The 22,541-nt window shown below is 36.8% G+C and overlaps 1 long non-coding RNA gene across 1 annotated transcript in view; it reads left to right on the top strand.

The window, feature by feature from the left end:
• LOC107179531 overlaps window positions 1-22,324 on the top strand; it is a 79,729-nt gene extending 57,405 nt beyond the window's left edge. Inside the window, exons 4-5 of the long non-coding RNA XR_006216836.1 lie at window positions 306-362; window positions 22,304-22,324. This is a non-coding gene — a long non-coding RNA (uncharacterized LOC107179531). The remainder of the gene's footprint in view (window positions 1-305; window positions 363-22,303) is intronic.
• Window positions 22,325-22,541: the final 217 nt, after the last annotated feature.

Genomic DNA, 22,541 nt, shown 5'->3' with positions numbered 1-22,541 from the left:
ATGCAAAAGTCATCATGTTCAGGGAATTATATATAATACAGACAGTTGCAGTGCATGGTTTAACTGGAGAAGTGGCTTGACAAAACTGAAGATTTATTTCAAGAGTTGAAAGATGAAAGAACTTCTATACTATTCAAGAAATTATACTTTATCTGATAAAGGGTTTTAAGTAGGCAAGTAACACGAAATGGACAAACTTTATGGCAGTATAAGACATGGGGGATGACTGGTTTAAATTTTTTAGGTGATAAAGGGGATCAGGATAATTTCTCACTTTCTCCCCACCCCCCCCCCTTTTTTTCCAGAATTGATCATGACCTAGTGGTCAGGAAATAATTCTGCTATGTCTTACAACTTGAAAAGTAAGTGTCCCTCAGATTTTTATTATGTAATGCCCAGAAGCTTCTCATTAAACATTAGTATGCTAGCTTTCCAAGTCTAGATCAGCAATTCGAGTCTATTGCCTCTATGCATAATTTTGGTTTTTTTCCCCCCAGTTCTGATTTCATTCATGGTTAACAAAGATGTAACCATCTTCAGTCTTCTTCTACATCTGGAGAAATCACTTGGTAACCAACACTGCTATAAACAAAAACACAAGTATTATACAGTGCCATCGATGAAAATAGTTCTCTCCCTTGTGCTTTATCAATGGTTTTTTCAATACTCTGGGCCTCTCCATATAAAAGATAAATATTTTAATTTAAAACTTAAGGCTTTAAAATTTTAAACATATTTTTTAAAACTTCATTTGTGCAGAGACCTTACACACTATGCTTCCTCACCATCAATTCCGGCATTCTGAAGAATGAGGAAGAAACCTTGGCCAAAGGTTGTGCACTCCAAAAATTGGCACATGAGAAGTTGCTGATGCATGCAACAGCATTCCTCCTTGTAAACATTAGGCTTTACCTGATCCAGTTTTTTTGAACATTTTTTAATTTTTACTTATTTTTGGGAGAGAGAGAGAAATAGAGGAAGAGGGAGGGGCCAAGGGAGAGGGAGACACAGAATCTGAAGCAGGCTCCAGGCTCTTACCTGTCAGCACAGAGCCCGACACAGGACTCAAACTCACTAACCGAACCATGAGATCATGACCTGAACCCAAGTTGGAAGTTTAACCGACTGAGCCACCCAGGAGTCCTATACCTGATCCAGTTTCAATGCTTGCCTTTACCTTGCTACTCAATGACAAAAGTGGAGATTATGTTGATTTGAGAAATATTATAGCACCCAAAAGTAATTCACCTAGAGTTACTTATAATAAATCTGTTACCTTCTTACTAGTCAGGTTTGTTTTGTTTTGTTTTGTTTTCCTTTTCCTGAAACTGCTCCTATCTCGTCTCTCAGTGTTATACCTTTGTGGTATTCAGTTTGGCTTTTGATAGGGCACACACTGTAAACCCATCATCTGTATACACTAATATTTTCACTTTACATAGTATACAGCCCTTTGACTTCATCCTCAAACCTGGTCAGAAGTGGTAGAAGGATTCTCATTCAGGGTCACTGATCAAAGTAAAAGTCTTACATAAATCAGTCTCACTGAAAAAAAAAAACTGTGAAATTTGGTGTCATCTGTGAAAATTGTCTGTTTGGTTTGAATTTGTATGGAAATATCTTAAATTCAGGTACTAGAATGATGTTTTGTTTCCATCAGCTTTAAAGCACCTGAAGGTGTGGGCCCTGGGAAAGATTTCCATTAACAGAAAGACTTCAGTATTTGTTGCTGTGACCAAACACTTCATTTAAAAACAGTTCTGACATGTTATGTTCAAAATATGTCTAAATGTAAGAAGTAAAAGAACTCAGATTTAAAACTAGGAGTGGGATGAGGAAAACTGGACTTTCTTAAAAGCGCAAAGAAAATATAGCATCAGAGTTGTATTTTCTAAGCAACGCTAATTAGTAGTCATTAATAAGGAAGGAAAGAAGTGATAGAAGTGAGTTTTAGAAAGATAAATATTAGGAAATTTTCTTTTCATCAGCAATAACATTATAAAGCAGCCATCTTTTAAATGAAGGTAAGTTATCATGGGCTTTTCGATAAGGGAAGAAATAGCAGAAAGATACTACTTTGTCTATATATTTCTATTCTGAGATGGAAATGGGAAAGATAAGAATATAAGGTGATTTAGAAACACAGCAGGTATATAGAAGCCTTGAGATGAGTTGCCCTTTCACAAGTACTAACTGGATAGGGAGACCCAGGTAAGAGGTCAGTGGCTTTTCTCTAATAAGGAGCTAAAAAGAATAATGAGGTGATGCTTGAAGCAAAAGCTATAGAAGCAAGGCTCTGCATGTCACAGAAATATTAGCATTTGAGAGCAGAGCAACGGATAGGTTCAATGCAATGCAAAGAAGGACAATAGATCAACATTTCAGGTTCCACTGAAACAGAAATTAAAAATAGATTAAAAACAAACTTATGTATAGGTATTGGTATTTCAGCCATGACTCTCAAATCTAAGACATGAACTCTTAAATGTAATTGCAAAGTAGAAATTAAATTCTTGTCATCTAAATCAAAATTAAAAGTGAAAGGTGACATCAAAATATGTATTTCACATGTATATATATTACGTGTGTATATATATATCTATACACATATATGTACATATATATACATACATATCTATTTTAAAAGATTTCATTCTAGTAGGGAAGTGTGAATTTTTTCATTTATCTCAAGTAATCGTGCTAGGAAAAGAATGACTTATTCAGTCTGAGTTCCACAACCTATGGCCAATCCTGTATACTTAGGATTGCCTACCTGCATTGCAGGAATTATGCCTAGAAGGAACTGATCAGCCTGCATGGAAAACATCCTATTTTTGTAATGACATTTACAAAATGTTGTTTTTGAAACTTAGAATTAGGTTTTAAAACTTTTAACACTTGTATGCTGTATTTTTAAAGAAAGGCCATATTCTGATGAGACGGTGGGAAGAGCCTCTATTAACAAGAGGAAAAGTCATTCTGATAAATGTTCTTAATGTTAACTATCAAACTGGAAGTGACCTCCAGCCATACAACATGCAGTCACAGCAAGCCATAGGTCAGATCTTCCCAGTGTCCTATGGTAAGTAGGTCTGTTCAGAGGGATTGCATTCCCTCCAGCCTGACTTAATCTACAACTACTCCCCAAGGACTGAATTTGACCTAGAAACTTTTGCAAAACATATGGTTAGTAAGTTAAGTATATCGTTAAGGTGAGCGGACCTTTCTGTCCATGATAGCATTCAGCATGCTACTTCTGGTCAAAAGAATCATGTCTAAGACTCCACAGACTGGTCTTTCCTCTCAGTAAACTGTCCCATATGTATTGGGCTTTACTATGTTCTAGAGTCCTCTCCTTCTGGAAGCACGGACTAAAGCATGGCCACATACTGCATATGCTGGCCACACTACCTGGGAGGGTGAGGGAGGTAATGGCATGGGATACACTTTGAACAGAAAACAGAAAGATCCAGAAGATAATTTCCTCTCCATCCCTCCCCTTTGCAAATTGTACAAAAAAACATGGTCTTTATAGTTCTCCAGAGACATCCCAAAAGATTAAGTAAATGTCTGTATTTTCTTTTGAAGCTGTGGCCACTTCAACACATCACATTACATTACATTTCTCTTTGTCCCTTGCTCATTTCTTGTTTCCCTTTATTCTTGCTGCCCCTGAATTATATTCTACAATAAAGCATTAGCATATAAATTTTGCCTCAGATTCATTCTGTTTTCTAAGGCTAAGAGAGAATGCCTGATAAATTTCATTATTTTGATTGAATGCCGTCATGAGCAGAAATTATTGGCCCATAATAATGTCCAATCAAAAGTCTTTAACCCATTTAGAATACCACAGAACAAGTGTATCACTATTCTTTTGTAGAAACATAAAAAGAGAAAGAAGCACGAGCAAAAGGTTTTCCGTGGGGGATTTACAGATGGCACAGATGCTATACTGACTTTCTGAAGGAAAGGACAAGAAGACTTTGACATATCCTAATTTAGGGAAATATCCACTGCTTATTAATTCTACATGTTTATGTAAGTTGGGGGAGAGAAGTCATTACGTTGTGGTCCTAGAAGCATTAGGTACCATAAGAGATTTTCCTACAGGTCCCTTTTAATACTTCTACACATAAATTCTGGATATATCAAAGCTCTTCAAACAATTCTATCAAGCTCTCAGAATTCCATGTCTCTGCACAGGCTGTTCATTCCACCTGAATGCCCCCTCACTCCCAAGACACATACACTTTCTGCTTTGAATAACTGATGATTCAGATAAAGACCTTGGTTTTTCTAAGCTTTCCCAATTTTCCCTTCTTATTACAAAATTAAATCTCCTGACTCCATGTTCATAATTTCCAATTTATATTGCTATTCTGATACCTTAGCTCATAGACAGCAGCTATCTACTTGTTTTTTTTAACTCTATTGAGGATTTCCTAAATTTTCAGATTGTGTTACTTTCATTTTTTATAGCCCCAGTATGTCTCATGACTCTTGACACATGATAAAGATTCAGTAAAAAGGAACAAAGGGAAAGGGGTGAAGAAGGCCAAAAGGAGAAAAAGGGAAAGAACATAAGAATGTATATGATTCATTGTACAGTGAATGTACAATAGTCTCCTTCCATTTTTCCTTCCTTCCCAGATTTTGGGTTTGAGGAAGAGAGTCCAAAGTTAAAATAATCTAAACAGCTTTGAAAGTTCTAGAAAACATCCCAGTACTTCAATGCTCTATACCACAAAATATTGTAAGTGAATTTCTGGAGAGTTATTTTTTTCTGAATGAAACATGATTTCAATAGCACAATAAAAATCAATAAAGAAAAGTTTTGCTTTCCAGAAATTTGTTTTGGGGAAAATTGTCCTGAATTTAGATCCTGTGCTTTAGATCTATAAATTAACAAATACTTGTACTTAAATTCTGAAGCTTGAGATGGGGAAAAGGGACACTATGAATTAGAATGGATCACTGTGTAACAGCAAGCCTGCTCATCCTTCAAAAGAGATAAAAACTTGTAAATACAGTGCTTTTAAGAGCATATTTTATTGAGCCCCAACTGACAAATCTTTTCTTTATCTTGACCCTATCTATCGAGTTGAATCCAGATGTGTGAAATTCCTTCCTAAGCAAAATAGTTACGTCATACCCATGCTTTCAAACACCGTGAGATAAGCAGTTATTTCCAGAATGGGATTGCAGTCCCCTGACATAGTCTAAAGACTGAGGAGGCAATTACTATTTTTGATTGTGTTAACCTGTGTATAATTATGTAATTACCTACTAAAATTTAGGCAGAGTGTTGCATATCTAAATCATTAACTTTAACAATTGACAAGCTGCTTTGATTAGTATTTTCATAGTGTAAGATAACATACTTTTGTCAGCTACCATATGATTAGTTATGATTGGGAGTTTGTTTATGCAAAATGTTTTCACTGCCTGTTTGGAGAAACAGAAAGGGAGAGTGAGGGCAGGGGAGTCATGTGCCTCTCTCATGGTTCAACTCAGGAAATTTCAGTGACGAGAAAATACTGAGAGATACACGTTATCACTCCCCAAATGGCATATAATTTTAGTGTCAATTTAGAAGAGTGTCTAGAGAATTTGACTTGGAAGAATTGGGCTCTCCTCTGGCAAATCAGACTAACAAGGACATCAGTGTATGTGGCGTCAGCTCAGACTGTCATAGGCAACTCCGACTTGGCCAGGCAGCCCTCTAACAGCATTGATCAGAGCTGCTGCTCTTCTAAGGAAAATGCATGTCAATATATTTGTTATTTACTTTCTAGCAGAAACCCAGCAGCTGCAGCAATTTTTGAGAGAATTCTCTGACACATCTCATTTCCTATCAGTCTTAGGTGCTATTGACTGTACACACACATTCCTAATAGGCTAACATCACTGAATTCAGCTAGCTATTGGAATAGAAAATCCTTTAATTTCTTGGCTATGATGGGGCTACGTGATGCCAAATTTCAGCTCTCTATGGAAGACAGAAAGTCCTCAGGACAAGAAGCATTTCTTGTCTCCCCAGGCAAATTGGCTGTGCTCATTTGTTTGAAGTAAGCGATTACAAAAAGTGGCTTAGAGAAATTATAAAGTAAAATTAAAAATAAAAGACTCCATTGGCTACTATGCATGTATTGTCTTTTCCTTTTGAGGGAAAGTGTTTTGGGTGGAGATATAAGTGATCAAAAGAGGCTAACATAGATGACACATTCTTAATTTAGAATGGGGGGGGGAAGTGTGTGATTTACCATTGCGATCCGAAGGTGAGACCATCCTTCCAAAAGAATTTGCAGAGCAAAATGGACCCTTAGCTCTCATTATTCTTTTCTTTTCCTCTGCAATTTTATGACTTTCTAGTCTAGTGAAAATGCCTAGAAAGGAATAGTTTCATATGACTGTCATTTATTGTCTGCCTAACTAAAAGAGAAATAACATTCTAAATGCACTGTATTTTTCAAGAGGGGCAGAACAGGCTGTACCATGTGAGAGTTTTCTCTTTATCAGATTAGTAATGTCAAACTCCACAATCATAAAGTATTGATCTCTCCAAATCAGACATCTCTGTCACCGTGTCTCACAAGCATGAACATCTGCTCCCTCTTTCGCAATGAGACTCTTCCCCACAATCAGACACGCTACTGTCTTTGAGATCGCAAGCTTAATTATACTGTTTTTAAACCTTCATGATTGAGCACACATGCAGTAATACCACTCCCTGACTGTCTCTAATCTTGTCTTTCATGTCTCTAAATACAATTTAAATGTAAAATTGTTTAAAAAAACTTAAATCATCGTCCAGCTTTGTAATCTTTCTTCTACTGTGTACTCATTCTATCTTTCTTGACCATGACTAATAGTTCTCACCAATTTAAGAAATATCTACCTTTCTGAAAATTCAGAGACTGAATCCTACTCCTCTTTTTTGATAACAATATAAGTTACCTACTCTGTTATGCAGAAAAGAAGTGGTATGTGATGCTTTGTCATATTCTTTTCCTTTTTAAATAAAATGGTCACCTATAGCTTTTATTATTGATGATTTTTGTATCTCCTTTCCATGGCCAATATGGACTGTTTGTAGCAAATTTGTGGGCAGCAATAGGCATTTCTTCTGTTAGAGGATGCTTTCTCCATAACACAAAATACCACTAATGAAAAGGAGTAAGAACTCACCTGAGTATTGTAGGCAAAATGTGTTGAAGAGTCCTCCTGTGTGGGCACATCATATTCTATGAAGCCATTCTGCAGCCTAAAGAAATATAACATTTGTCTTTTTTGCCCTTAAACTACAACATCTTTCAATCCAATCCCTCAGTTGAAACTGAGGTATGAGACGATGCTTGGGGATGGGGTCAGGAATAGGATATGAAGGGTGTCTGGAATGGGGAGAGATTTGACGATATTATGAGAAATGGTGTGAGGCTCAGCAAAGAAGGGAGGAAGAGGATAAACTCTGGAATGGTACAAAGTTTCGCACATATTGAAAACAATAAGCTGTATTTACATTTTGACATTGCTGTCTGAGACATTCAAATGACTATGTCAAAGACAAAAGAAACCAAAACAAAGATGTTTAGCAAAACCTGTAGCCTCTGCCCATCAGATATTGGTAGGCTTTTAACCACTTGTGACAACCAAAAAATGTCCCCAGGCACAGTTTAGTGTCCCCTGTCTGGAAGGCAAAGCTTCCCCCATTTGAGAGCCACCATTTAAAACAATCTTAAAATGTCTCACTTTACTCTTGATTTCATAAGCATCCCTAACATTACCTGTGATATGATTTTCAGTGCAAAGGCAATGGTCCTTGGAGTTTAAGCACTCCACACTCTTGACCCATGACCCGTGAGTAATGGCTAAGTAGTGTTCAGTTAGCCACACGATCAGAAAAGGATGTTGGTGACCCATCCCATCATAGATTTATAAAACCCTAGTCACAGCTCTGTTCTCCACAATGAAATCTAGAAACAAGCAAGCAAAGCAGACCAGGTGTCTTCATATCCTACTTTTGGAACACTCTTGTCACAGGTGCATGATATTCTGCCTACAGAACATGTCTCTACATTTAACACCCCATTGACAAAAATCTCAAGAATGGTTGAGGTTGGAACCCAGAAGAGGGAAGACAGTCTTTGGAGATATTCTCTCAAAGCCTACCAATTTCCCTCACAGAACAACAAAGTTGTCTTATCTTTGAGTGAAAATAATATTATTTCAATTTAGCAAATTCTGTAGTCTATGATAAGTTTCTACTTATTTTGAAATCCCCACCATGAGCCCCCAATATTTCTACAAATTATAACAATATGACCTTTGCTTAAGGAGTCCAAACAGAATTGTATAGAGACAGCAAAACCTATCTAATAGAATTTGATTAGAATTTTGCAGACAGTAGACTAGCTTTTAAATTTGAAAGGTATATTACCAGCTAGTTATGGAAACAATTATTATACATTTTACATAATTTTACATCTCTAAGGATATTCTGGCCTTTCTTTTTCTGATCTCATAAACTTTTCTAAATTTCTTAGGAAATGAAAGATTCTAAAAATCATAAAAGTTCCTGTTATTTCCTAAACAGCATGCAGAGCTGTTGCATAATCTTAGAAAAAGATAGACAGGACAGACCTTACAAATATATTTTAAAGCTCTGAAATGTAGACAAGAATATGTAAATTGAAAGTAAATTTATTTTAGTGAACTGGCAAGAAGGGAAAAAATATAGGGCCATATGTTACCATCAGTTTTGCTATGCATATTTGGGGGGAAAGAAGTTTCTTAAGCCAGGCATTTTCAGTCCATAAAATGCCTTCCCATAGGTAACTACATGCTGGCAAAAGCAGCAGGCAAGTGTTGAAAGTTAGAAATGAGGACAGTGCTTTTATTGGTGGCTGAGAAGAACAGGGAAGTTGGTCCCTGTAAGAGGAACAGAGAAGAGGGGATGATAATTTGACTTAAGTGAAAATGTTATCAGTGAGTAACAACATTCTCAGCTGGAGGCAGTTCCTTGTTTCACCTTCTTTTCTCCTGTTGGTCTCTGTCCTCACAGAGGAACAATTTTGAAAATAACCTACAATGTAAAGAATGTGCATTCCAGCTCACCTCTCTGAGGTACTAAGTGCTTTCTTCGTTCATGGTTTGCTTCAGTAAAAATACCACAAGAGGTCAGTTTGAGTTCCAGCCATGAGCACAATAAATTATGTGGACTTTGATATGAATAATGTGGTGAATGAAAGCAAGGCTTTATATGTTCTGACTATAATCTGCAGGGCTGTAATGACGCCTGACCTGTAATAAGTGACTAATATTTTTTAAATGAATGAATAAATACCATAAACAACAATTATTTTGCACATGACACCAAGAGCTTATATGTTTGAAGTTAGTAAATCTTCTCTGTGTGTTTGTGTGAGAGAGAGAGAGATGCTTTGACTTCGCACATGTCCACGAAAGACTGAAGATTCCACAATGACATGATTTTTGTATGTGTGTACTCCTTCAGTGTTTATAAAGCATTTCCCCATGGCTTTTAATAAATGAATTCAGAAGACAGAACTCGAACTATTTCAGAAGACAGAATTCTATTTTCTGAGACCATAGGCAGACAAGTGACTGAATCCCTAAACTTCTATTTCTTAATCTATGGAGTGACAATAACAAAGCTCTCACAGGGTTCCTATGAGGATTAAATGGGCTGATGTGCATGAAATTGCTTGGCAGAATGTGAAGTACTGGATAAATATAAGTAGCATTACTAAAGATATTCTCAGAGAACAAAGAACACGGGTGGAAGTAAAGATTATCCCCATATTAGCAGTGATATGACCTCCTGGACTCCAGAGGTTGAAAGTTTCAAGGCACCAAATGCAGGTAACCCAGAGTCCTTGGTTCTAGGTCTAACTGTGGCCTTGATTTGCTGTAAGACTTGCCAGAATTATTGAGCCTTTTTGTACCTCAGTATTATCATCTGTGTAATGGGGCCTTCATAAAGTTCCCTGAAGTTCCTTTCTGCTCTAATGGTTTATGGTTCCATGACAGAAACAGATTAATGGGACACCTGGAACAGATCCAAAATGTAAGATCAGACAGGAGGAAAGTGCTATAAAAAAGAAAAGAGTATTGTTGGTCACTTCTTATGCCCAATTTATAGCCTCTTGGCCCAGCTCTCACTTCAGTCCTCACTGCAAGGGAAACAACTGGTTTCCCTCGGTTGTAATCTCATCACACAATATGGACACTTCAGGAAACCCATCAGGCACTTACATATGTGCAGCCTGAGACTGCAAGGAAGTTAAAGCCCAATGAGGAAAACTTTCATCACTACAGGACAAGAGTCAGTGGACAAAACTCCTCTTTTTTATCCCTCAAGTAGACATTTCTGAGGTGATTCTACATGGCTTCTCCAAGGATCCTGGTAGGATGAAATCCCATTTCCCCTCAGTGATGATCAACTCAAAATTACATCTTTATTGGCTTTCCCACTCCCTGTTTCATGTTTCCTAATACACCATTCCTGTGCCTTGGAATCACTTCCCAAAATATACTGCTTAAATACTAGTCCTTATCTCAAACTACATTTTGTTGGTGGATCACAGATTAGGAAACAAGTGGCCTTGGAAAGCAGGCCCTCGTTGTGGGAGGGAACTGGATGATGCAACAAGTGCACTGAGATAAAGACCCCATCACTGTAGTAGCAGGTGAGGTCCTGATAACTCCTGACATGCTGTACCACAACACTGAGAACCAGAGTTTAGTTCCCAACTATATAAGTCATAAGGATCCCAAGAAAACATTCAGAGAGGGTCTTGTCTCCTGTATCTACAGGACAGACTTTATTGAAATTTAAGCCTCAGATTTAATTATAAGGACAGGATTACAAAAGAGTTTGAATGCATGGGTTAGATAACTTTTATATTTCAACTTCAAAGACTGGATGGGAAAACAAATGGCATTCCAAGTCTTGATATGGGGACATTTTGTAGCAGGTGGTTAGTCTGTAAAACTGCACGAGAGAAAATCTATTGACACAAAGCATTAATGTTTAAGAATTTAACATTCTAGTGAAGAAACCTAGAACCAGTCTCAATATGCTGTTAGGATGGCACATTGAAGCTTGGTCTACAATAAATAATATAGAGATGTGAGAACTGCCTTAGCAAAGGATTGAGAAAGGAGTCATAACCTCAGAAAAAAGAAATAGTAGGAGAATGCTTTAATGTGAAGCTTGAGTGTCTATGCTTATAAGTTGCCACATCAGTAAAATTCTAGGGGTCAAAGGTCCAGAGCAAGCCAAGATATCCCAAAACCCTAACCTAACCCTGTAAGACAAAAGACAAGATGTCAGACCTTGTACTCTCACTACTAAGATAGAAGTATAGCATGTAGTAAACCTATTTGAATTTTGGTGACAGTGTATGCTATGCTTGGGAATATTTCTCAAACCCATTTATCTGATGACACAGAAAGTTGCCAATTTTGAGTGTGTTTCAGAGCAAGAGATGGCATTTCAGCAGTTCCTAAATCCAGTGCAAGCTCCCCTGACCAATGGGCCATAGGACATAACAGATTCAATGGCTCTAGAAGTGTCTGTGGTGGGTTCTGATGCTGAGTATAATGTATAGCAAATTCCAATAGGAGAGTATTAGCATAGAAAAACATTCTCCATTTGAAAAGCAGTTCCTGGCTTACTAAGCCTTAGTAGAGAAAGAATACCTTGACTGTGGGGTTTAAAGAATATGCTACCAAAGCTGAATATTACCCCAACCATTGAGCTATAAATTTGGGTAAATGAGACAGTGACCCATTGTATGATGGATTGTATGCAAGCACGTTCAGAGAATACACGAAAATTCTAGGAATATGTGGCCAAGAATCTCATTTCTTCTACCTTTTTATCACCAATGCTTTCTTTTAACTAACACCTAATGTGTCACAGATGTTGCCAATGGTATAACTCAAATGGCAGAAGAGAAAAAATGTAGACTCAGTTCACCAATAGATTATGTTGGTATGTTGTTACAACTAGTCACTATGGACTACCAATGTACTACAGCCCCAATCTGAGACAGTGGTGAAGGAAAACCCCTGAAGTTCTTTACTGCTCTGATATTCCATGACAGAACAGTTATAGTAGAGCACTTGTAGCATCATCTAGATAGAGGGCTCTACTTAAGAAGCATTTGGGAAGAAGGTATACTGGACTTCTTCTGTGCTCCTCCCTTGGCTTACCTTGTATGTTAGCCTCTGCTGCAGTAACCAGAAATACAGGATGAATCTTGACAGCACTTTGGCTAAGCTACTCCAAATATCACTGATTTTATTCTGTGGGGTTTCAATGACTCCACAACAGTTTGGGACATTAGGAACTGTCAGCCACTCAGATGTGAACAGCCTGGAAGTGAAAGGGAGATAATGTCCCATTAACAAGACCTTGGTTAACTTCTTAAGAACTTTGAAAAAAGAAAAGACAACCTCAGATTAGCCAATTATCAACTCAAGTCCTGCTGTGCAGGTCAGAAGCCTTCCAAGGTAGTGTTTACCCACCAGGTATGAATGTGAGCACTCTTGGAAGTAGGAGAATGTTGCCACCCCCAAGAAATCACTTCCCAAAACAAACCATCTCCAACCAAGCTGTGTTGCAGATTCTCTTCCTGCTGGGAAAGCTAGGTTAGAAGAGAGATAAGAATAGGCCTCTACTACAAAGCTGTAATCACGAAGACAGTATGGTATTGGCACAAAAACAGACACATAGACCAATGGAATAGAGACTCCAGAATTGGACCCACAAATGTATGGCCAACTAGTCTTTGACAAAGCAGGAAAGAATATCCAATGGAAAAAAGACAGTCTCTTTAACAAATGGTGGTAGGAGAACTGGACAGCAACATGCGGAAGAATGAAAGTAGATCACTTTCTTACACCATTCACAAAAATAAACTCAAAATAAATGAAGGACCTGAATGTGAGACAGGAAACCATCAAAACCCTAGAGGAGAAAGCAGGAAAAAACCTCTTTGACCTCAGCAGCAGCAATTTCTTACTCGACACATCTCCAAAGGCAAGGGAATTAAAGCAAAATTGAACTATTGGGACCTCATGAAGATAAAAAGCTTCTTCACTGCAAAGGAAACAATCAACAAAACTAAAAGACAACCGATGGAATGGGAAAAGATACTTGTATGCAAATGACATATCAGACAAAGTGCTAGCTAGTATCCAAAATCTATAAAAGAACTCACCAAACTCCACACCAGAAAAACAAATAATCCAGTGAAGAAATGGGCAGAAGACATGAATAGACACTTCTCTAAAGAAGACATCCAGATGGCCAACAGGCACATGAAAAGATGTTCAACGTCACTCCTCATCAGGGAAATAAAAATCAAAACCACACTGAGATAAAAGCTCACCGGTCAGAGTGGCTAAAATGAACAAATCAGGAGACTATAGATGCTGGAGAGGATGTGGAGAAATGGGAACCCTCCTGCATTGCTGGTGGGAATGCAAACTGGTGCAGCCACTCTAGAAGACAATGTGGAGGTTCCTCAAAAAATTAAAAAGAGATCTACCCTATCACTCAGCAATAACACTGTTAGGAATTTACCCAAGGGATACAGGAGTGCTGAAGCACAGGGGCACTTGTACCCCAATGTTTATAGCAGCACTTTCAACAATAGCCAAATTATGGAAAGAGCCTAAATGTCCATCAACTGACGAATGGATAAAGAAGACATGGTTTATATATACAATGGAATACTACTTGACAATGAGAAAGAATGAGATCTGGCCATTTGTAGCAACATGGATGGAACTGGAGAGTGTTATGCTAAGTGAAATAAGCCATACAGAGAAAGACAGATACCATATGTTTTCACTCTTATGTGGATCCTGAGAAACTTAACAGAAGTCCATCAGGGAAGGGTAGGGGGGAAAAAGAAGTTATAGAGAGGGAAGGAGGCAAACCATAAGAGACTCTTAAATACTGAGAACAAACTGAGGGTTGACAGGAGGTGGGGAAGAGGGGAAAGTGGGTGATGGGCATTGAGGAGGGCACCTGTTGGGATGAGCACTTGGTGATGTATGGAAACCAATTTGACAATAAATTATATTTAATAAAAAAAAAGGATAGGAAGTATACTTCCTTACCTGGAGATCCGGCTCTGATATTTGGTAATTCCAGAATGTATAGCTATCACACAGAAACTATATTAAACTCAAAGATCATCCCCTCTTGCTGATATCTTGCACTTTAGCCAAGAGCTTTTGCTTTGTTTGCTTTGTAGTGATGATGGGAAGGGGAAATTCCTCAGGGATATCTTGACAGCTTCTGTGTTAATTCAGGAATCCCCATCTTTTGATACCACCTTGGTATTTCCTATATTGAATTTGAAGAGAGAATCAACAGCTGGGGATAGTTAGCCATCTTATCAGGAACATAATTTTCAAATCAAAAATATATTTCAACCATGTATTACCTATATGATCTTGAGAAACCTATCTTAATGTGTTCATCTGTAAAAGAGAGGGCTGATGTAAAGATTACGTGGTGTATCTGGAGTTGTGTCTGATACATAGTCATACTCCATAAATATTAGCTGCTATTACTTATATGAACTAAGTTATACAATATGTGTAATATGTTATACATAAGTATATTATGTATATTATATGTAAATATATGTAATATATTATATATAAATACATGTAATATGTATAAATATTTACATATTTAGTTGCTGTATAATGGATAAAAGGTATTTTCTGGTGACTGGGCATTATAGGGATCTACTCCATAATTGAGTACCTCTCACTGTAGCCCTCCCATTGGCACTAACAGTGGAAACCCATGCAGAACAGGGGAGCCCCAGAATGGAAGAAGAATTACATCAAATGCCTAAGACATGCTTCAAAAGGGTACAAGTTCTGTATAAACTTTTCTGTGTGAGAGGAAATAAAGTTAAACACACCATGTAAGCCCTGAAAGAGGCAAGGAGAGACTCAAGACCAACAAATGCCTTCAGTTTTAGAATTAAATTGTTAGAAACAGAAACTTCAGCTTTGGAAACGTCATTTTTTCTTCTTACTTTTATATTTTCTGAAGTTTTTTTTTCCTTCTCCTTTATCACTTAAACATTTTGTCTGCCTTAACACCCTTTCAAAAAAAATAGTGTCACCATTTGAGCAGACACGTAAATAAGACAGCAGTGTATCCCCAAAGGCCAAGATTGGTGGAGGCAGCTCATCAGGGTGAGGGACCCCCAAAAGGAAGCTCAGTTTCAGGGTACACAGTTAGGAGGTGTGGTCCAGCTAAATGTCACGTGTAAGGCCACACAGAAAGCTCTCCAGAGAGATCTTAAATTAAGCCTTGGAGATTTCTGTGAGGGTTTTTATAAAGGAGCCCAACCTCTTTTTTGTTATTTTGTTTTTAATTTTATTTTTAAAATAGTATTTGTCTTATTATATCTAAGGTCGCATGGTGATTTGACATATACATAGTGAGATGATCACCGCAAGCCAATTAATATATCTTCTCCTCACATTGTTACCAATTTTTGTGCATGGTAAAAGCACCTGAAATCTACTCTCTTAGCAAATCTACAGTATTCAATGCAGTATTATTGGCTATAGTCATCGTACTGTCCATTAGATCTCTGGACTTATTCATCCTACATAACTTTGTACTCCCTTGACCAACATCTCCCCATTTCCCCGACCCCCTCATCCCTGGTAACCACTGTTTTACTCTCTGCTTCTCTGTACTCAAGTATTTTTAGATTCTACATATAAGTGAGACTATGCAGCTTTATTTTTTCTGTGTCTGGCTTATTTTATTTACTTCACTGTCCTCCAGGTTCATTCACTGTTGCAAACAGCAGGGTCTTAAAGGACGCCAACCTTTAAAAACAGCATCAGAATTGGGCATCTGTTGTAACCGCCAAGGGCAAAGAGGAGTCAACACTTCCAAAATACACCCAGAAATGTTAAGACCCTGCAGCTACTCCATATTATCCTAAAATTGCACAGCATTTTATTTAAGGATCATGTCTAATACTTACCTGTCCATTCGTTTTGGCATAACTACTAACATTAGTATTAACCCATGTCAGTAATGTCAATAAACAAGAAAAAGTTAAAAACTAAAATCCATCTTAGATTATCCTCCATAAACATTACCGGTTCGTTCATGCAGTTACTTGCTCTACATTTATTCTTCAACCTCACAGGAAGCTCCTGACTCAGGATCCCTTTATTTCTTCCTTACGGAAACCCTCATATCTTAGCCTCCTTTCTTATTAAGCCTACACCTCTTAATCCATCACTCAAATCCTTCTATTGTTAAAGTCTCTTTCTCTGTTTTCCTTCTGAGAGAGTAACAACAAAACCCTGAGCTCGGACGAATCCAACTATCCATCCTTTCCAGTTCTGTAACAGGACTGCTGAGTGCCACATACATCCATTCTGCAAGCTCTTGCTGTACAAACCTGACATTTCCAACTTCCGCCAAGTCCTCAGTGCTGCCCGACCACAGTGTACCTCAGGGCTTCTCAACCCTGGCTACACATTAGAATCCTACAGCACTTTTTAAAAATCCTGATATGTGGGCCTAATCCGCGACCAATAAAATCAGATTTTCTGGTGGTGGGATCTAGACATGGGTAATTTTCAAAGCTCTCCGAAATGATTCTAATTCAGGGCCCATAGTTAGGACAGCGTTCTCAGCCTTGATAGCAGATAAAAATCACCTGAGAAGTTACTCAAAGTACTGATTCTAGGTTCTGCCCTCTCATATTCTAATTTAATTTGCCTGAGGTACCAGCATGGGAGTTTTGACAACTCTGCAAGTGATTCCAATGAGCAGACAAGGGTAAGAACCACTGGTTAAAACCACTGTTCCTCAGGCCTTCAACTTTTCCTTCTCAACTCACAGCAGCTGATGACCTTCCCTCCACCTTCACAGAGAAAATAGAATCTGATCATCTTAACAAAACTCTCTTATCATTCCTTTTTGCATCCAAAATTGTAGACAGACCTCCTCTCATCTATAGTTAATGTCTGCACTTTTTGTCTGGCTATATCCCAGGGATTTCTAGATTTGGATGTATAATAATGATGGGATTTTAACATCCACATTAATGAGTATTATATATATTATATATATATATTACATGATTATATAATATATAATATTACATTGTTATAAAATATATAACATTATACTATATAATATTCACATATTATATTATACAATATGTAGATGCTACATATAAAATATCTATAATTTTATATATGATTATATAAAATGAGACAGTTTTGCCATTTTATATTTTCTAGAAGAATTTTTTTTTTTTTGTATTTGGAATGATCATATCCTTAAATGTTTGGCAGAACTTACCTAAAAATTAGTTGGCCTTTGTGTTTCCTTGGTGGAAAGATTTAAAAATATTGATCTAATTTCTGGACCGGTTAGAGTTATTTGGTATTCTCATTCTTCTTGAATCACTTCTAGTGTGTCATTTTTCTAGTAATGTTATCCATTTCATCTAAGTTTTCATATATATTATCATTCACATTGTTCATGTTATTCTTTTATCATTTTATAAATGACAAACAAGCCTAATGCAGGGCTTGTACTCATGAACTGCAAGAGCATGACCTGAGCCGAAGTCAGATGCCAAACAGACTGAGCCACCCAGGTGCCTCTCCCATAGATATATATTTTAATTTATGTCACATTAACAATATACTGCTATCTTTATCATTTCCTTGTTCCTATTTTCTTTGGACTTATTCTACTGACTTTTTGTCTTTTTAGGGTGAACATAAAGCTTATTAAATTTTATTCTAACAGGAATACTTACTTATATTTCCCTCTAATTCTACTCCAGAAGTATAAGTTTGTATGTTTTGTATTCTGGTGGCCATGAAGGTGTGCTGTTATCTCCTTCAAAAGGATGTGTTCTGGGGACACCAGTGAATGACAGCTCCAGATGCTGCAACTTGTGATCTACTATGGCGTTCACCAAGACCACACTTTTCCAGGCTGCTTCTGGCCAGAGACTGAGTATAGCGAGGGTACCAGAGCAGGGCTGTGTTTGCTGGTTGTGGGACTCCTCCAATGGACAGTTCTGGCATGGAGACTCCCATCAGCTTGGTGGAGGATTTCTAGGAACTATGCCACTGTCTGAAGTTTTTCCTCCTATTTTGTTCTTTTCACAGATTATCAGTCCTGCAATACAGTTTAAAGGTTCCTACAACCTGTTCCTGCTTCCTCCCACTTCATCCTTCAAAGGCATTTCCCCAGTGCATCTCTTGTACATCTAATTCTGTATTCCTTCTCAGAGGACTTGAATGGACAAACTGACACAGTTTTTGTTACCCAATTCTGAGTGTTTCCAAATTTGTATTAAGATTACTTTATTTTTTAAGTGGGCTTCATGCCCAGCATGAAGTCCAATGCAGGGCTTGAACTCACAACCCTGAGATTACGACCTGAGCTGAGATGAAGAGTTGGGCACTTAACCAACTGAGCCACTCAGGCACCCCAAGATTTCTTCTTGACTCATATGCTATTTATAAGTTTATTTCCCCTAAATGTTTGTAAAGTCTTCTATCTCTTCATTTAATTTCATTGTCTTGTGTCCATAGAATGTGTCCTTTGAAATCTCTATTTCTTCATGGCACTTGAAGAAGAGTGGGTTTTCTATAATTGTTGAGTGCAGAGTTCCTTAGAAGTTCACTGAAAGAGTTGTTCATTGAGTTGTTCAGATTAAATAATATCACAAAGCGTGAGAGGTGTTTAAATCTCCCATTCTAATAGATTTATTCATTTCTCCTTATAGTTTTGTCAAGTGTTGCCTTTTATATTCAATATTTCATCAAGTATATACAGGTTTAGGATTGTTATATGTTCTCAGTGAGTTGGAATTTTATCAGTGTCTAGTGATTCTCTTCATCCTTCATATTACTTTTGATTTAAATGTCAGAAATGATTATTCATATCTATCATTTTTAGGCTTATTTGCCTGGTATATTTTTCCCATTTATTACCTTAAAATATGTGCTTACCTTTGTTTTAGGTGAGTCCTTGGCAAATAGCTTTTACTGGATGTTGGTATTTTATGCAATCAAGAAATATCAGTATTTTAATTGGTTTAATAGTTTATTCACTTACATTTTTGTGATTGCTGATATATTTGTACTTTTCTTTCTTATTTTCTGTTTTCTATCTGTCCCACTTTTTATGCAACCTTTTTCTCGTTTCTTCTTTCTTTTGCATTGATTGCATTGATTTTTTAAAATTACTATTTCATGACAACATTTGGCTCTATATCAAAGTAATATATTCTTGATGGTTATCTTTGAAGTTCCATCTTTCATTCTTAACATTAAAAAAATCCCTTTTTTATCCCTTCTACAAAACAGTATAAAAATCTTACAATATTTCTACTTCAGTACTTTAAATTTGATGGCCTCCATCCAAAATTACTTTATATTATTGTCTAATATTTTAGTTCCCTTGATTTCTATTTGATTCTGAACCTCACACTTTAGACATGATCGTTATTTTTTTATACAACGTAAGCTTATATTTGTTGACATGCTTACCAATATCTTTGCCATTATTTCTTGCATTTTGGATCTTCTAAAATCATTTTTCTTTTTTTGAACATCTTTTAGGAGTTCTTTTTAAGGATGATAAGTTTGTAACACTGTTATTTCTGGAAAATATCTTCCTATTGTCTGTATTCTTTAAATATTTTTTTTCTAGATTTATACTTATTGATGGGGAGAACCCTTTGGGAATCTTTAAAATTCTCCCCTGAGTTCTTGAACATATTCCAAAGTATGTTTATTTAAAATCTAAATTGATTCAGGCACCTAGGGGGCTGTCAGTTAAGTGTTGGACTTCGGCTCAGGTCATCTCACTGTTCATGGATTTGAGCCCTGCTTTGGGTTCTGGGAGTGCAGAGCCTGCTTCAGAACCTCTGTCTCCCTCTATCTGCCCCACCTCTCTGCCTCTCTCTCTGTCTCTGTCTCTCAAAAGTAAATAAAGCATTAAAAAAATTTATATCTAAATTGACTTGCTAAAAGTCTTCTAGAATCATCTAGTCCACTATAATTCTGGAAGCAGCAGTCTGTTTCCATTATATTTCCTATAAACATAATTAAACTTTACCAATATTCAACATATAGATTGATGGATGTACCATCGCTCTGTCTAGATTCTAAGTTCAACAGAATGTGAGGCCTTGACAACATGTCAATTGAGCAGCTTTATGGATTGTATTATGTAGTTTCAGGAAAACAGACCTCACACAAGGGAGGAGCCTAAAAAATTATCCTGTGGAGGAATCACAGATGGATAGTAACACTGACAACAGAAGCATAGAAACTAATCTTAAGTAGCAGAGCTGGTGACTCTCCTATGCCTAGTAGGAGTGCTTTAGTTAAAATAAATAAATAGCAATAAAATACCATGGTACAAGGTAAAAATAATGACAGTCTAACCAAATGTAACAAGAAGTCAGTCAAGAACTTTAAAATTAGCTAGAAGGTGGTTTGACATAGACAATAACACTTAGCCTGGTTAAAGATGAAACTGGCCTAACTGGTTATTGTAGGTTTAAATAATAAGCTAATGATAGATGAAGGTATCATAAGTAGCAAAATATTCTTGAAATAAAATTTCATCTTTATCTCATCCTTTTAATTTATTTACATTTGTTCTGTAATGTGTATATTTTACATCCATACATTAATATATTTTTATTATGGTTAAGCACTGAAAATAAAGGTTCCTAATAAGGATATATAATAAAAAATCTGAGAGTACCAATTTGTCAGGAAATAAGCAACTTGAGGACTTGAGCCATTTGAAATTCATCTATGTTTCCTCCATAGAGACTAGCTTTGAATTTTGTATGTGGTAGAAAATGAACAACTATTTGTAGAATATTTTGTTCTCACGCATTTTAAAAACTACACTTTTCCAATGAGTCTATTTTTGTACATTGTGGGGATTTTGAGAAGTATTCCCACTTGGATCATCTAATCTATTCCCAGAATGTTGGTAGAATTGATTTTTATTATTCCTAACTTATCCCTGATGGATGAGTGTCAAGCGCTACTGTGAATATTATTAGTAGAGGTGAATTCATTATTTCCCTTGACAATTTGCACCGTCGCTTAATTGTTCTCACGGTTAAAAAGTTTTCTTACGTTTAACTTACACTTCCCAGCTGCAGTTGAAGCTCATTACTTCCTGTTCTGCTCTCATTGACTAATGAGAATAGGTCCCTGTCCTCCTGATAATATCCCTTAACGTATTTTCAGAAACTATCATGTCACCCTTAGCTTTCTTCTCTCCAGATTTGGAAATTCCCAGCTCTACTAACCTTTTATCATATATCCAATCCTTCCTGAATTTCTTATATTTTGTGGCTTTCCTCTGAATTACATTAATTTGTCCACAGAGAGAAAAAATGCATTCAAAATTCAGTAATTTCCTGAAAATTAGAAAAAATAAAGAGTGCTATATATAATTTATGTAATTTTTTGGAAAGTAAGCATGAAATTCTATTTGGGAAATAGGTTTGCTTAAAATTAATTCTTATTCACAGTTTCATAACTACCATGTAGCATTATCCTTTTGTTTCTGCTTTCATTAGAGAAAGAGATTTCAAGGGTCTGAAATTTTATGCACTTGTATATTTGCACCAATATGCATAAGATGACAAGTGAAAAGTGCACTTTTTTCTGGAAAAAGCAGCCATACTTTTCATGATGGACTTCTGTCTCCCCTGAAAAGGTAGAATTTGACTGGGTTCTAGTCCTGGGATAAAACTAAAGTGAACAGAAAACCAAACTGTTTAACTGTTACTCAGTTTTCCTTTCTGAAAATAGTATAATCACACAGCAATATACTTTAAGGAAATAACGTCTATGTCTGAAAGTTCTTAAAGAAATTTGAAATCAATATTGACTCATGAACCAGGACTTGTTTCTAAGAATTATTTTCAGCATGTCGTTAACCCCTTTAGAGGTTTCCGCACATCCTCACTTGGGCAGAATGATCCTCATTCAGAGCATCATCTTTCTGTCAGTTACAGTGTTGGCAGCAAGATGACCAGCTGTTCTTTACCACTCTGAAGTGTGCAATGTACAGCCTTCCATTTGTGAGTTCTCCTTGTAACAAAGCAGAAATTCTCCATAAAGATTACTCCCAAAAGAGCAGCCAAAAGAGAAAAATTGTACTTCCAACCATGCTCTTACATTTTTCTCTCTACAGGTATGGACCACAAGACTCTCCATCTACTTTAGAATGTCCTCCATGCATCAGCCTTTGGTAGCAGAAATCCCATCAGCCACATCCAATAAAGAGATACTTCCAATAAGAAAGAAGTATGCAGTGCAGAGACTGGGCTTACAAGGTTTCAGGTCCACAAAGATATGGCTATACCATATATGTCTGCAGAAAGAAATAAAGACTTTTTGGATCAGATACCAATTATCCTTCTCTTCAGATC

The sequence above is a fragment of the Panthera tigris genome, chromosome B1 (assembly GCF_018350195.1).
Source record: "Panthera tigris isolate Pti1 chromosome B1, P.tigris_Pti1_mat1.1, whole genome shotgun sequence".
Taxonomy (NCBI): Eukaryota; Metazoa; Chordata; class Mammalia; order Carnivora; family Felidae; genus Panthera; species Panthera tigris.
This window is presented reverse-complemented; position numbering and strand designations above follow the sequence as displayed.